The 16,909-nt window shown below is 44.7% G+C and overlaps 1 protein-coding gene across 8 annotated transcripts in view; it reads left to right on the top strand.

The window, feature by feature from the left end:
- PRKAG2 (protein kinase AMP-activated non-catalytic subunit gamma 2) overlaps positions 1-16,909 on the top strand; it is a 265,728-nt gene that overhangs the window by 215,840 nt on the left and 32,979 nt on the right. The gene's annotated exons all lie outside the window — the stretch shown is intronic.

The raw sequence follows: 16,909 nt of genomic DNA, 5'->3' as shown, positions 1-16,909 counted from the left end.
AGGTGTCGCTCTCTCAGCCCCCCTGTGGGCCCTCCCTGACTCCACCTCTGAATTTCTGCGCTTCTGATAAGCAATCATTTTCTTATACTTATTCACACATAAAGACTCAGTGGGGGGAAAAAGACATACCATAAATATAGTGAAAAAGTATTGTGTTCAGTGTAACTCATGGTGCCATGTCGACACTTGGGAGCTGTCCTGGTTAGGAGCACTCCAGCTGTGTCATAACGGCCAGGGTGTCCTTACCCTCCTGACTGGTGTGGTGCGTGGTGCTCTATCCTGGTGCACTAACCTTGCTTTGCTTAGCAATTGGGTTCTATTTCCTGACAAAGGAAACACTGGCTGTGGTAGATGCTTTAATTATACAGTGCCAAGAACTAAACAGAAAGCTGTTTGAAAACCCTGATGGGAAGAAACCACAGGTAATTGCAAGGTCACTGCTTTGTCTGTTGTGACTTTCCTTAGGCATTTATTGCAATTCCTTTGAAACTGACTGGGCAAACTGCTCTTGCTTGTGCTTTTTCTTCCTTGGTAAGTCTCTTCTGCCCCCTTATTTACAATAGAAGAGCGTCGAGTTTGCCTCCACACACATATGAAGCCAGATGCAAAAAGCATGGCAAAGGAAAAACCAAACGGACTTCGTTTACGCCCCTGCTTTACAATCACAAGTCCTGCAGGATTATAGTTAAAGTTGGCCTTGTAACTGTTTGTCTCTGAAAACTTTAGAAGGACTGATACAGGACTTTAATTTTTTTCTTTTCCATATACTTTTAACTTTCATATTACCTTTTTGGGGGCTTATTTCTTGCTCCAAATTTTTAAAGCAATTTTCCAAAAAGAGAAAATACTATGTAGATATAGCAACTTGTGTTTCTAAATGTAGAATAAAGTATAAAAGATAACATTTAAAGATAACACCAAAAATATTTTTCTTTGTGGAATTACAATGCAATTCTGCCTATTAAGTTAAAATTGTAGAAACTGGGAATAAGGAGTAAAGTTTTTCAGTTTGAGTTATTTTTAGTGAAATTTGGGCTAATGTGTAAATTTTATTTCAAAATGCCTTTCATTCATACACACTTAGCTCCTTAAGATAAGATTGGAATCTACAAGTCACTGTGTCCTGTAACTAAAGAATGAATGTATGCCTCGAAATCTCGTATTCAGTCATTGTAAGTAAAAGAGATAGTGGTTTGACTTGTAACTTGGCATCAGGTGCGTGGACATGCGGATGTGTGTGCGTGTGTGTCTGTGTTATTCCCCAAGCAGATCCTCTTCAGGTGTCAGCTGGACATTAGCTCCCCAAGGAGGCGCTGCCACTCCTTCTGAGACTCACACTGATTCGATCAGTCCCTCCGGCCCCAGCCCCTGTGGCTGTCCGTCCATTTGTGCTCTGAACGGCTAGCACTTCCCACATGATAAGGAGTGGGTGTTAGTAGCTGGCTGGGTTGTGGCAGCTCAGTGACGGGAGCCGGTCAGAGTGGGCACTTACTCTCCTCTGACTGGGCTCCATCAGCCTCCGCATTGCCCAGCTCAGTGGCCCACTGCAGGGTCCTGGGCCCAGGGAGACTGTTCTCTATCTACGAGAGGAGCAGCAGCCCAGTGGGGGATCAGGGCACTTACACGAAGCCACCTATCTGTCCCCTCGTTTTCTCCGCTGAGTCGGATGCCTCTGCAGCTGGTGGACTTGGCAGCCAGGGCCGGGGCCCCTCACTGCTGCCTTGTTCTGTTTGTCCTTCAGTCTCCTCTTTCCTGAATGTGGCCTCGCCCAGGCAGCGTCCTAGCACCTTTAACCCTGTGTCCCCTCTCTGAGCTCTCTGTCAAGAGGTGTGTGTACACCACCTGTGCCCCATCCCCGCTGTGTCTGTGCCACCCTCTGCCTGGCACCTTGAGTACCCTGTTTTCATGGACGAAGCCTTTTCTCATCCTCTTGCACCCCTCTTCACCCATCTTGCACCCCTGGCCTGGCTTGGCACCCATGACGGGAAGCTTGGAGACAGAGAAAAAGGCTTGTGCCTAAGAATACTCTTGAAAAGTGGACGCACTCATGAAATAGGAGAAAGACCACTCAGGAGAAGAGACAGGAGAGGTGGTCAGCAAAGCAGGGTCACCGTGGGAGCCAGCCGTGGTGGAGCCTCCTGGTCATGGGCATCCCCTGCACCGTTGCACAGGCTGCAGCACATTGCCTCTGCATGCCGTGCACCAGGAGGCCTCCCCCCGACAACACAGCAATCAAAAGTGTCCCAGATGTTACTGAGCATCCCTTGTAGGCAAGGTCACCGCATGGAGAACTGCTGGTGTGGAGGAAGGCAGCATTTGTGGTAGTGTGCACTTAATCAGAATTATCTTTTTTGATCCCCAAAGCTATCCTTTTGAGGTATCTACTTTTATTCTGATGTAAGGGTGAGGAAACTGAGGTTGAGAGGTGGTCGGCAGGAGGAGATCTGCAGATCGGCCACTAGAATTAGCTCCAGGAGGTTGGCCGGGCCAGGTCAATGGAATCAGTCTCAGGTCTGCTGGGACGGGGCCTAGGCCCCACCGAGATATTTGCTCTTGAAAGAGAGGCTGTGGGGTGGAGCTGAAAATGTCAGCGGGGTCAAGTGGAGATGTGTTTTTCTTCTTTTAGGAAGGAGCTCAGAGCAGAGCACCAGCTAAGGAAGGGTCAGAGGTGAGGGGTGAACAAATAAGGCAGGTGCTCAGAGAAGCACTGAGCTGGAATGTGGTGGTGAGAGCTCGCTCGATACTGGCCTCTACAGGTTGAATATCCCTTATCCGAAGCACTTGGAGCCAGAAATATGTTGGATGTTTTCAGATTTTGGAATATTCACATTATACTTACCAACTGAACATCCCAAACCCCAAAATTCAAAATCTGAAATGTTCAATGAACATTTCCTGTGAGTGTCATGTCAACATTCACAAAATTGCAGATTTTGGATTTCAGATTTTCATATCTGGAATGCTTAACTTGTATATATAAATGTTATTTTTGGAAAACAGCCTCATACCTCTTATTATTTCAAATAATAATTTCTGAAAACAAAGTTTAATAAGGCATTATTATGTAAGATACTGTATCAATTCAAACTGTCTCCATTTTCTGTCTGCCCAGTATGAGTCCACCAGGCAGCCCTCTCTGGAAGCCTCGGCAGGGTTTTCAGGCCCCTGGCGCCCTGTCCAGTGTGGCCAGTGGCGTGCCCAGCAGGAGGTCAGGGAGTTATTGCCCTTTGCTCCCTGGGAGGTTGCCTCTGCTGGGCAGGATTCCTCCACTGAAGGTCGCTTTCTCCACCAAGGCGGCTAACTCGACCTGATGATCTCTCCTGGGTTTTGTAGCCATTCCTCCCCTGCCCTTCAAGTGTGGGTCTGTTAACAACTCAAAGGCACTGTGCTGTTTCAGGGGGCTCCCCCTGCACCTGTGCTTTTGGAAGTGGTCCCATAGACAGCTGGCTGGGTGTTCACCTTTGAAGTGGAGCTGAGCACGGAGAGTACACAGGCAGGAGGTGAGTAAGCTGGGCAGGACCCTGGAAATGACACTTGCATAGAAATGGGGTGACAGGTGGGGATGGAGCCAGCTGATGGCAGCGCTTCCTGAACCCACTGAGGGGAAAGGACAGGTGGAAGCAGTTGGTTCCCTGTGGACAGCTGGGCTCCGTGCTTGGGATCTCTGGCTGCCTCATCCAGCCTACCACCTGCTCGACCCAGGGTCCCCGCAGGATGATTTTAGAGGTGCCAAGCCTGATACCTGAACTCTCTCTAACAAGGCATAAACCTTCCATTTCACAAATACAGATAAGGATTAAGGATTAAAATGCAGACAGCTGGTGAGAAGGAACTTGGTAGTCTACATTCACTCTGCAGTATGGACGACAACATCCAAACCCGAGCGCAGGGTCACCAGACTACAGGGCTTCTCCAGGGGAAGGTGCTGCAACGTGATTTGATTCTCTCCCTTCGCTTTGCACGTAACTTTAATGTCAAAAGGACCATTTTTAATAAAGTGCCTTTCTAATACTGTTATTCTTCAACAAAAGTGAGTACAAAGAGCAATGAAGTGAGTAAAATGTTCACCTTCCCAGAGACTGCTCTCTGTACCATCTTGATAATGTTCATGAAATCTAAGCGCCCAGCGTACACGTGACAGTCCCTTTCCCTGCCACTCCCTTAGCCTGTCATGTGGGGGCTGAGCACCAGACCCTCCGTCTGGGAGTCCCTTCTTCCCAGGCAGGCTCCTGTTTCTCGCTAGACTTCCATCACTTTCCCAGGTCATCAGCATTTCAGTTTCTTCAACACTTGCTCATTGAGCTTGAATCACCCCTAGAACACAGATTACAAAATCCAGTTGCTTAAACATTAAAGCTGAGGGGCAGGCCCTATAGTAGGCGACCTCCCCCACAGTGCCACCACCAGCACCACGGCCTTTATCCCAGCTGACCTCACACACTGCAGCTAGTCCTTGTTGGTAAAGGAAGGGATCTGTGTAGGCACGGTCTTTACAGACTGGGTAGAGGGCAGGAGAAGGATAACCAGGGTGCAAGGGCTGATCAGCCGCCACTTCTAGGCCCTCAGGGGTCCAGATGGAGCGCCCCTCCTGGCATTCCAGCCTCAGCACCCTGTTCACCACCCTCCAGGCATCTCTTCACTTCCCTCCTTTGCCTCAAAAAAAAAAAAAAAAAAAAAAAAAAGGCAGAGAATGTTGAGGATGCATTGTCACAGGTGTCTCTGGCCATCTTCACAAGTTTGAATTAAAAATATTCGTAACATTTTAGTGCACTGTGATCCTTGTAGACAGGCGAGTAAGCAGCAGTCCCAGTGAGTGTCCATGTGTTAAACGTGGAGCATCTGATGACTGTCCGTGGTGGTAACTGGTGATAACTGCAGTGGTAACTGGTGATAACTGCGGTGGTAACTGGTGGTAACTGCAGTGGTAACTGGTGGTAACTGCGGTGGTAACTGGTGGTAACTGCAGTGGTAACTGGTGATAACTGCGGTGGTAACTGGTGGTAACTGCGGTGGTAACTGGTGATAACTGCGGTGGTAACTGCCGTGGTAACTGGTGGTAACTGGTGATAACTGCGGTGGTAACTGCAGTGGTAACTGGTGATAACTGCGGTGGTAACTGGTGGTAACTGCGGTGGTAACTGGTGATAACTGCGGTGGTAACTGGTGGTAACTGGTGATAACTGCGGTGGTAACTGCAGTGGTAACTGGTGATAACTGCGGTGGTAACTGGTGGTAACTGCAGTGGTAACTGGTGATAACTGTGGTGGTAACTGGTGGTAACTGCGGTGGTAACTGGTGATAACTGCGGTGGTAACTGCCGTGGTAACTGGTGGTAACTGTGGTGGTAACTGGTGATAACTGCGGTGGTAACTGGTGGTAACTGCGGTGGTAACTGGTGATAACTGCGGTGGTAACTGGTAGTAACTGCGGTGGTAACTGGTGATAACTGTGGTGGTAACTGGTGATAACTGCGGTGGTAACTGCCGTGGTAACTGGTGGTAACTGCCGTGGTAACTGGTGATAACTACGGTGGTAACTGGTGATAACTGTGGTGGTAACTGCCGTGGTAACTGGTGGTAACTGCGGTGGTAACTGGTGGTAACTGCGGTGGTAACTGGTGATAACTGCGGTGGTAACTGGTGGTAACTGGTGATAACTGTGGTGGTAACTGCAGTGGTAACTGGTGGTAACTGGTGATAACTGTGGTGGTAACTGGTGGTAACTGCAGTGGTAACTGGTGATAACTGCGGTGGTAACTGGTGGTAACTGCGGTGGTAACTGGTGATAACTGCGGTGGTAACTGCCGTGGTAACTGGTGGTAACTGTGGTGGTAACTGGTGATAACTGCGGTGGTAACTGGTGGTAACTGCGGTGGTAACTGGTGATAACTGCGGTGGTAACTGGTAGTAACTGCGGTGGTAACTGGTGATAACTGTGGTGGTAACTGGTGATAACTGCGGTGGTAACTGCCGTGGTAACTGGTGGTAACTGCCGTGGTAACTGGTGATAACTACGGTGGTAACTGGTGATAACTGCCGTGGTAACTGGTGGTAACTGCGGTGGTAACTGGTGATAACTGCGGTGGTAACTGGTGATAACTGCAGTGGTAAGGCGTGCTGCCTGGTTGATAGGACTAGGTGTGTCAGGTGTGTGCAGTAGGCGACACATAAGTGCAGGAGGCCGGGGGAAGGGGAGTGTGGTGCAGGGATTGTGGATGTGGACCTAGCATTTGCTCGGGGCCCTCTTTCCTTCTCACATTAGAAGCTTCCCTTTCTAGTTGAGATCAACCTTTTCTGTAAAGTGAGGTAACTGTCCCCACAGGACTGGACCATAAGAAATAAGTGGAGCTTAGCGCTGGGCAGCAAAGGCCTTAACAAGTCCTGCTCCCGGGGGCTCCTGGTCCCCTCACTTTGTGGTGGTGAGATCAGCAAACAGTATTAGTGGTGAGAACACCTGAGGGCAGGTTGACGGAAACTGTCGAGTTGTATAGAGGTTATCATTCATAAGGTGGATATCTTGAAATCCATTTTGGGGTCACTGGTTTCCCATCCTGCTCTTAATTCAATTGAGGTTTGTAAGTAAAGCTATTTTTGACTCGGTGCCTGTGGCTTAAGCAGCTAAGGCGCCAGCCACATACACCTGAGCTGGCAGGTTCAAATCCAGCCCAGGCCCATCAAAGAATGACGGCTGCAACCAAAAAAATAGCCGGGCCTTGTGGCCGGTGCCTGGAGTCCCAGCTACTTGGGAGGCAGAGGCAGGAGACTCGCTTGATCAAGCCCAGGAGTTGGAGGTTGCTGTGAGCTGTGATGCCACAGCACTCTACCCAGGGCGACAGCTTGAGGCTCTGTCTCCAAAAAAAAGCTATTTCATACTGGTGTCTTGCTTCTGAATTATCCTTCTGTGTTTTTGTTAGACTAACAAATTATCATTGACAGTCTATCCTCTTCATATTCATATAATTAAGGCAAAGAAAACCAAAGAATCATCCCAACTTACACCACATTATTTACACATTCTTTCTTAATTAAAATTCTATGTAAATAGATTTCAGAAAAAGTAATTTATGACTATATTGATTATCTTTGAAACATGATTTGTTAAATTATTTGCTTCATTTGCATGTTTTTAAAAAATAAATATGTACATAGTAGTATGAACATTTTAAGATATTTTGCGGTCTTAGTATAATGTATTTTTTTGTCCAATACATTTAGAAAATGGCTTTAATAGAAAATATCTGTACAGACATTTTAAAGCTTTGGATCAATGCTGTCTCACTTTTTAAAAAATGAAAAGCCAGGAACGGTGACCCAACGTCATAGTCACAGCTACTGAGGAAGTTGAGGAAAAGGGGGTGCTTGAGCCCAGGAGTTCAAGGCCAGACTGGACCACATAGCAACATCCGCTCTCTAAAAAAAAGGGGGGCAATAAAAAATTACGTGGCATACTTCCATAAGTGCATTATTTCTCTGGCCAAAAAAAAAAAAAAAAAATTCTCCAATCCTTTAATTTTATAAAAGTATGTATAAAGAAAGTTTTTTAGTGGCTATTAAATGCAAATTCACCAGTATGCTTTTAGACCTGTGTCTTTCATTTGCTATCATTTTTCTTTCTCTGGACAAAAATTTAACATAGGACCTCAGGTCTATATTCCCTTCTGTCACATTTGACCTGGGAGTCTTTCAGTGACATATAATTTAGCAGGCAGTAACTTGAGCCTGGTAGCTGCAAGAAACTCTCCAGGTGCGTGGGATAATACAGAAGAGCAATCCACTGCGCCCAGAAGCTCAGTGTCAAGAAAGAGCACCTGCTGCCTCAAAGTGAGTTACTGTCGGAACTGGAGCCATTAACCAACCCCCAGAGAGGGGCTTGAAGGGAAGGTGTTAAGGGGAGGAAGTGACCTTTGAACTGAACTTTGAAGGTGTGTTGGTTTGCTGGGGCTGCCATAGCAAATTACCATAGACGTGGTGGCTTGGAACAACGGTGTATGCCTTGCGCTCAGAGCTCCGGAGGCCGCAAGTGGAGTTAGTTATCAGCAGGGGTGGTTCCCGTTGGGGGGTCTGGAGGAGAACACATTCCTCGCTTGTGGTGGTCATGGCAATCTCCAGTGTCCCTCGCGAGGCCTGTCAATGCATCGAGCCAATCTCTGCCTCTGTCTTCACGTGGCCTTCCCCTTTGTCCCAGTCTTCTCTCTCTTGTAAGCACACTCCTCTTTGGGCTTGGGGCACTCCCTAATCCAAGCTGATCTCATCTTGAGATCCTCCCCAGTTACATCTGCAAAGACCCGTACTGCAAATAAGGTCTCATTCTGCTGTTTCCAGAAGACATATCTTTGAGGCTGGATTAACGTTATTCAGCCCACTCCTGGAAGATAAGCAGGATGTCAGTTGCCCATGCTAGGACAGGGAGGAGAGAACCATGTGCCAAGGCGCAGGACAGGGACACATTCTCAACACTGCCCCTCCTTCAGTTCAGAAATTTCCTTAGAGAAGGAAATAGTGAAATCATCCCCATGTATGAAGTTCCTGGGCAATGTGGTAGGAGAGGAGGCCGGATGAGTGGTTTAGAGTTAGATTTCTGGAAGCCTTAAATGATGTGGGTGAGGACACATCAGAAATTACTAAGCTGAGGATGTTATCAGATCTGTTTTTAGAAAGAGAAATGTTTACTTCCATTTTCCTATTTGGTGTTTATAATTGTTAAACTTAGATGTTGCATTTTAAACATTTTGTTGTTAACCTTTATAAATCAGACCCTTTGATGTACACCTGCTACTTCCCGACCACTCCCTTGAATGACGTTGGGGCAACGTGCCAAGGGAACAGCAGGAAAATTCAGTGTCATTCCCCACACAGGTTCCTTCCTGTGGGAGACCAATAGCTTGAGTGCCAGTGTAATCCTCCGTAATTCTGCTTCTATCCAGTGTTGTGTGAAATAGCTAAAGCAGGAGCAGAACACTGTGATAGTATCTTAACCCCAGTTACCTTCTGAACATTGAGAGTTTGAACTTCTTGCCTGCTCAGGAATTTAAATAATGCATTCCAAACAACCTGTTGTTGAATAGTTTGAGTGGGTTGTTCAGTCAGTTGGGTTTTTGTTTTTGTTTTTTTGGTTTAACTCCATTTTACTCTTGTTTTCTATTTCAGTGAATGTTTTTTCACCAGCCACAATTTGAGACTTTGCTGTAATGTAAATGATAGAAATGGTGCCACTTATATTCAGAAAGTTTATATGAAGAGTAGAAAAGCAACACCAAAAAAGAGATTGTACAATATTTTACTGTATTTTCCTAAATTAAAATGTCACAAACCAAGAGAGAAGTTAACTGTTATCATACCAATAAGGACAAGCATTCTGTTTGTGACTGAATGGAGTCGGCAGTCAGGGAATGAACGGTGGGTGGATAAAATTTTAGCTAGTATGCTTCATTTTTCTTGAAACATTTACCAGAAAATGGTTGTTATCGATTTCCGTTGATTTGGAATAAAACATCAATGTATGTAATAAAACATCCATTAATAATCTTTATTCTAAATCAATAGAAATTTTATTATAATTTGTTTTAAATATTTAATATTTTTCTTTGGTCAGGTGTTTTACATTCTCTCTGGCTTTATACCATTTTTTATTGAGATAGGGTCTCACTCTGTCACCTAGGCTGGAGCGCAGTGGTACAATCACAGTTCACAGCAGCCTCCAACTCCTAGGCTGGAGTGATCCTCCTGCTTCAGCCCGCTGGGTAGCTGGGACTACAGGTGTGCACCACTGCAGCTGGCTACAGTTTTTAAAATGCAGATCTTCCCCCAAACCTATGATCCCAGTCTAACAGAGAGAAAACTAAAGACATTTCCATTCAGGAGCCAGCCCTGGCCAGCCCTCTTCAGAGCTGTGTCGCAACTTAGAGGAGCCCAAGGAGACTTGGCTGGCTGTCCTGTGGAATCCTGGTTGGGATCCAGGAACAGGAAAAAAAGACATTTAGGGTGGCGCCTGTAACTCAAAGGAGTAGGGCGCCAACCCCGTATACCGGAGGTGGTGGGTTCAAACCCAGCCCCAGCCAAAAACTGCAAAAAAAGAAAAAAGACATTTAGAAAAAACTGAGGAAATCTGAATAACATGGGACTTCTGTTAATAATTTGTTCATTAATGTCTTATTGGTTCATTAATTGTGACCACGGTACCATGCTGATGTAAGATGTGATGGGGGAAACACATCTCCAGCTGCCTGGAGGCCGCCCCCCCCCCACCCCTCAATGACAGTGCACACACACTCAGGAGATCCCAGAACCGTGCTCTCCACGCTACCTGGCTGACCAGGAGGCTGCCCATGTGGGAGGGCACCCCAGGGAGGACCCACAGCAAGTCATAGCCAGAAATGGTCTGAACTGGGATTGTGCGCCATACCCCAAACACAAGTGTAGCACATGTAGCCAGCTCTGCACAGCCTCTGAGCAGTCTCAGAGTATCACATCCAGATCGCCGGGTCTGTAGCAATACCAGTAGTGATTATGTAAGTAGACCTCTCTCCTGTATGGGATTTTTCAAAAAAATTCATGTGTGTGCTTGGCCATGAAGTAGGTGGAACATAACTCCACCCATTAAGTGGGGGCTCACCTAGTGACAGTTTTACAAAGACTGCAGTTTAGAAAGAGGGCAAGGAGAGACTTCACAGTGGAGACGCTTGACAAGTACGGCCTTAGCCAGGTGATCCAGTGATGAGTCATGAAGATTCTGAGCGCCCCATGTTTTGGGATGAGAATGGCGCTTTACTTTGGGCTCTTCCTTCCAAAGCTCCAGAACTCCAAGACTGAGGAGAACCCCAAGGACCGAGATCATTAGAAAGCCACCACACAGATCACATGTTAGCACCTGCCTGCTTGTGGTCCCAGCTGCTTGGGAAACTGAGGCAGGAGAATCTCTTGAGCCCAGGAGTTCAAAACCAGCCTGGGTTACATAGCAAGATCCTGTCTCAAGAAAAAAAAAAAAAAAAGAAAGAAAGAAGAAAAGAAAACCATTGTACAAATTGGAATTAAAGGACGTTCTATAGGTTACCTGCCCTGTCCTCCTCAAAACTGTCATAGTCACCACAAACAAGGAAGGCTGAGAAGCTGCCCATCTGGAGGAGTCTGAGGAGGCATGGACTGAATAAACAGGCCATTGAGGGTAGACCCTGGGCAAGTAAAAGGGAGATAGGGGAAAACTAAGGAAATCCTACCAAATGAGAACTTCAGGTAATAACAGTGTATCGGGGTTCGTTCATTATTTGTGACAAGGGTGGCATAGTAATGTAAGAAGTTAAATTTAGGGCAAACCTGTGCGGGTTATATGGGAACTGTTTTATCTTTGCACCTTTTTTGTAACTCTGAAACGCCACTTATTCAAAGTAAGATGTTATTTAAATATTTTAACAACCAACAAATTAAGTGACATCTAGCACAAACCTTACAGATTTTCAAAAATTCCATAGGTTTGAACATTCCCACTTTATAATATCTTAACATTCTATTCCACATATTCCTGTAGTGATATCAGCATCTGTAATATATGCACTCCTTTTCTGAAGTCTTGATTTAATTAATGAGCAAAACTATCTTGTGTAATTTCCTCTCTGCAGGATGGATTGTTAACTTTTTATTGTAGCTTCCCTCTTGATTTCATTCGTTTGAATTTTAGGACTATACATGCAGGAGGCAATTTGTAACTTAAATGTCAGTCACACATAAGGTTGACTGCTCTGATCTTTGGCTTTCGTATCTGCACGAGTCCCACACTCGAAGGGCTGCAAAGAAACTGCAGGTTCAACAGTGTGATAAAAATCAACCTTAGCAGGAATGGGAGAAATGGATCTGAACCACTGTTATCAGAGTGAACTGTCTTCCTGTTCTTTTCTGTGCAGGACCCCCATTTTCTGGTAGATAAATGTTTCAAGAAGAATGGAAGCACACTAGCTTAAACTATTTTCACCCATGCATTTATTCCCTGACTGCGATTCTATTCATTCACAAACAGCATGCTTGTCCTTGCTGGTGCTCCAGGCAGTGTGATGACAGCCAGCATCTCTCCTGGTTTGTAGTATGTATGAGGACAGCAGCCATATGGTCCCCTTCCCCATGGCGTCCCCACCCTGGCACGGTGGTAGCTGCTGGCAGCAGGTGCTGTTGCTGCCTCACCTGCCTGCTCCTGGTCTCATCCAGATTGTCGTCTTTCAACATCTCTGCCCACGGACATTTTTTGGCAGCTGGGCTTGTGGGCAGAAATGCCAGAAGTGATGTCACAGGAACAGCCCATAACCCAAAGGGCAGGAGGGGTCCCTGCACCATAGCTCTGGGGTCTCGCGGAGGTTCCTCCCTCGAAGCTTCACTCTAATGGCACAAAGCTGTGATCTGCTTACAGCCCAGCCCTTTTTATACCTTTTTCCTTTCCTATCTGAACTGCCTCTGGTCCCTGGGTCAGCTTTGGTAGGGACCCACACTAAGACAGTATGTAGTAAATATTATTGACTGAACTAATTTGTGGATTAGATGAGTAAGACCCTAGCATTCGAAGAAATTATCATCCAAGAAGGAAGAGAATATTAGAAATATACAATCACTATTCATGAGATAGAGATGATAATTAATGCAAAATAACAGATAAAATGCTACAAGCTTTCAGAAGAAGTCATTTTAGATTTCCTTCTCCTTTCCAAGTTAGGTCTGGTTATGTGGCCGTGTGATCTCAGGTGAAGGGTACTCACCCTCCACTAGTGTGTGAGCTCAGAGGCCAGAGGCTGGGCCGTTGTGTTCACTGGTATCTCCACACCTATGACAGGCCTGGGGCCACAGGAAGCCCCTCCCCAGTGTGTCAAGCACCAGGGTTCAGTGGGAAAAGTGGCTGGAGCTTGGGCCAGAGCCAAATCCCACTTGGGTCCCTTCCTCATTGTCTGACTTTGAGCACATGATGTAGCTTCTGCTAGCCTCAGTTTCCTCAAGAGGTAAAGTGAAGAAATTAAGGCACATTCCTCAAGGTTGTTACATAAACCAAATGCTGTAATTCATTGTAATCTTGGTTCCCTGTGAGGACTCAGATGTCTGCTGCTTTTGTTGGAAAAGATGGCATTTGAGATTGGGTTGTAACTGGACATGAAAAAGCAGAGAAGGACATTGATGTTAAAGCAAACGAGCAGGTGCAGAAGGGTGAGCTTGAGGACCGCAGAGGACTTAGCTGCCTGGACATGAAACCAGGAAGTGGGAGAGGAGGCTGCAGAGCAGGCAGATGTGGGGACTCAGCAAGGCTGGGCTCCGTGCCATAGCAGGAGGGGAGACATTGGGGCAGGAAGAGTCCAGGAGTGACTGGAATGGTGGAACTCTGGGAAGAGGGGGCAGGATTTAAGCCTGGGTGAGTACCTATCACCTGAGATCACAGCCCTAACTTGGAAAGGAGAAGGAAGTCTAAAATGACTTCTTCCAAAAGCTTATAGTATTTTATCTGTTACTTCACAATGTCCTGCCGGATAAGATGCAGTGGAAGGTATCATGGCTACAGAGCACTCTGGTGGGTGAGGAGGTGGGGCCTGGCCTCTCAGGTGGTGGAACTTACTTCCAGCCTTTTGTCTTTTCTCTAAAGCAGGTGGAAGCCATCAAAGTGTTTTCAGCTGGAGGGTGACACAATTAGGTTTGCATCTGTTGGAATGTTTTGGTTGCAGAGTGGAGGCTGCAGAAGAGAGCAAGCTGGGAAGGGATGGCTAAGAGAGCTAGGATGTCTGGGGTGGCCACACAGGCAGAGAGATGGGTGGCTGTCAGAGAGATCTAAATTCAACATGGTTGCAAAGGGGGGCCAAGGAAACTCCTGTATTTCCGCAGAACTGGCGGAGTGGTGGGGCCATGTAGTTTCCAAACAAATGTGCTGGAAACCCCACAGTGCACTGTCCTCATGTTTTCTTTACATTTTCAGTTTGATTTTATAGAGATTTAAACAATTAATTTAAAAGGCATTTATGTATTTGTCCATTTAGTTGCTATTTTCTTTGTTCTCTCATGTAGAAATGTTTGCATATAGCATTTGTGTAAATACAGCCTTAAATAAAAATGTTTTGTTTCTTATTGTTCATTGCCAGTGTATAGAAATACAGTAGCTTTGTTTTTGTCTTTATGTATTTGCATTTGCTTTGTTATAGTTACTTTTTTCCTTTAATTTACCTTATTTTTGTTGTTGTTGTTTTTTGTAGAGACAGAGTCTCACTTATGGCCCTCGGTAGAGTGCCGTGGCCTCACACAGCTCACAGCAACCTCCAGCTCCTGGGCTTAAGTGATTCTCTTGCCTCAGCCTCCCGAGTAGCTGGGACTACAGGCGCCCGCCACAACGCCCAGCTTACCTTATTGTTTTTAAGTTTTATTTTAGGCTGGCAAATAATTGTACATGTTTATGGGATATAATGTGGTATTTGATATATATATATCCAGTGTAATGACCAAATCAGAGTCATTAGCATATCCATCCCTCTAAACATTTATTATTTTTTGTGATAAGAACATTCAAAATTCTCTCTTCTCACTCTTCAGAAATACAGAATACATTCTTTTTTTTTTTGGCCGAGGCTAGGTTTGAACCAACTACCTCTGGCATATGGGGCCAGAGCCCTACTCCTACATTCTTGTTAACTACAGTTGGTCACCTGACCCCGCAGTAGAGCACCAGAGCTTATCCCTCCGGTGTGGCTGTAACTTTGTACCCACTGACCAGCCTCTCCCACCCTTCGCCCCCTCCCTCCCCAGCACCTGGTAACCACTGTTTACTCTCAACTTCTGTGAGACCAGCTTGTTTAGATTTCACATGAGTGAAATCATGTGGTATTTGTCTTTCTATGCCTGGCTTATTTCACTTAATATAGTGTCCTCCAGGTTAATCCATGTTGTCACATGGCAGGATTTCATTCTGTTCTATGGCTGAATAGTATTCCATTGTGTATATACACATTTCTTTATCCATTCATATATTGATGAATGCTTAGGTTGATTTCATGTCTTGGCTATTGCAAAGGGTGCTGCAAAGAACACGGGAGTGCAGATGTCTATTTGATACACTCATTTCATTTCCTTTGGGTATATACCCATCTGGGATTGCCAGATCATATGATAATTGTATTTTTAATTTTTTTTTTGTATTTTTAATTTTTTAAAGAACCTTCTTGTTTTCCTTAATGGCTGTTGATGAGAGTTTACATTCTCATAAACAGTATGTAAGGGTTCCCTTTTTCCACATCTTTGTCAACACTTGTTAATTTTTGACTTTTTTGACAGTAGTCATTCTAACTGGAGTGAAATGGTATCTCATTGTGGGTTTGATTTGCATTTCCCTGATAACTAGTAATGCTGAGCATTTTTTTCATGTACCTGTCCATTTATGTGTCTTGTTTTAAGAAGTATATAATTCAATTCTTTTGCACATTTTTAAATTAAATTATTTGGTTTTCATTTTCTTTTTTTTTTTTGCTGTTGCTTGAGTTACTTACATGTTTTGACTGTTAACCATTTGTCACTTGTACAGTTTGCAGTTACATTCTCCCATTCTGTAGGTTATCTTGCCTCTCCGTTGATTGCTTCCTTTGCTGTGCAGAAGCTTTTTAGTTTGATGTAATCCCATTTGTCTATTTTTGCTTTTGCTGCGTGTGTTTTTGAGGTCATATCCAAAACACTTCTGCCAAGACCAAGGTCGTGAAGCTTTTCCCTTATGTTTGCATCTGGGTGCTTGATTGTCTTGGATCTTACATGTAAGTCTTTAATCCATATGGAGATAGAGCTTTATTTTTCTGTATGTGAATATCCAGCACCATTTACTGAAGAGATAGTTCATAGCATCTTTGTTGAAAATCAATTGAATATAAACACATAGATATATTGCAGGGCTTTCTATTATGTTCCATTGTTCTGTTTGTTTAATTTTATGCCAGTGCCATGCTGTTTTGGTTACTATAGCTTTGTAGTATATTTTGAAATCAGAGTAGTGTGATGCCTTTCTTCCTTTTGTTCAAGATTGCCTTGGCTATTCAGGGTCTTTGTATTCCATACAAATTTTAGCGTTGTTTTTTCTATTTATTTATAGAAATTAGTCATTAGAATTTTGATACTGTGAATCTATGAATAGCTTTGTATAGTATGGACATTTTAACAATATTAATTCTTCCACTCCAAGAACACAGGATATCTATTCATTTATTTGTGTCTTCTTCCATTTCTTCCATCAGTATCTTATAGTTTTCATTGTAGAGATCTTTACTTCCTTGGTTAAATTTATTTCTAAGTATTTTATTTTTTGTAGCTTTTGTAGATGGGATTTTTAAAAATTTTTATTTCAGGGTGGTGTAGTACTTCATGCCTATAATCCCAGCACTTTGGAAAGCTGAAATGGAAGGATGACTAGAGCCCACGAGTTCAAGGCTACAGTGAGCTATGATTGCTCCACTGCATTCCAGCCTGGGCAACAGAGCAATACCCTGTTTCTAAAAGATGAATTTATGTATTTATTTCCTTATTTCTATTTCAGATAGTTGTGTATTGATTCTTACTATGTGGCCCTCGGTAGAGTGCCATGGCATCAGAGCTCACAGCAACCTCAGACTCTTGGGCTTAAGCGATTCTCTTGCCTCAGCCTCCCGAGTAGCTGGGACTAGAGGCACCCACCACAATGCCCAGCTATTTTTTTGTTGCAATTGTCATTGTTTAGCTGGCCTGGGCTGGGTTCGAACCTGCCAGCCTCGGTGTATGTGGCCAGCATCATAACCACTGTGCTACGGGTGCCGAGCCTGTGTATTGATTTTGTAGCCTCCAACTTTACTGAATTAGTTTTATTTCTAACAGTTTTGGGTGGAATCTTTAGAGGTTTCTATATATAAGATCATATTATTGGTAAACAGCAACAATTTAACTTTTTGTTT

This window comes from Nycticebus coucang, chromosome 11 (genome assembly GCF_027406575.1).
Source record: "Nycticebus coucang isolate mNycCou1 chromosome 11, mNycCou1.pri, whole genome shotgun sequence".
Lineage (NCBI taxonomy): Eukaryota > Metazoa > Chordata > Mammalia > Primates > Lorisidae > Nycticebus > Nycticebus coucang.
The sequence above is the reverse complement of the archived record's forward strand: the minus strand, read 5'-3'. Positions and strand labels throughout refer to the sequence as shown.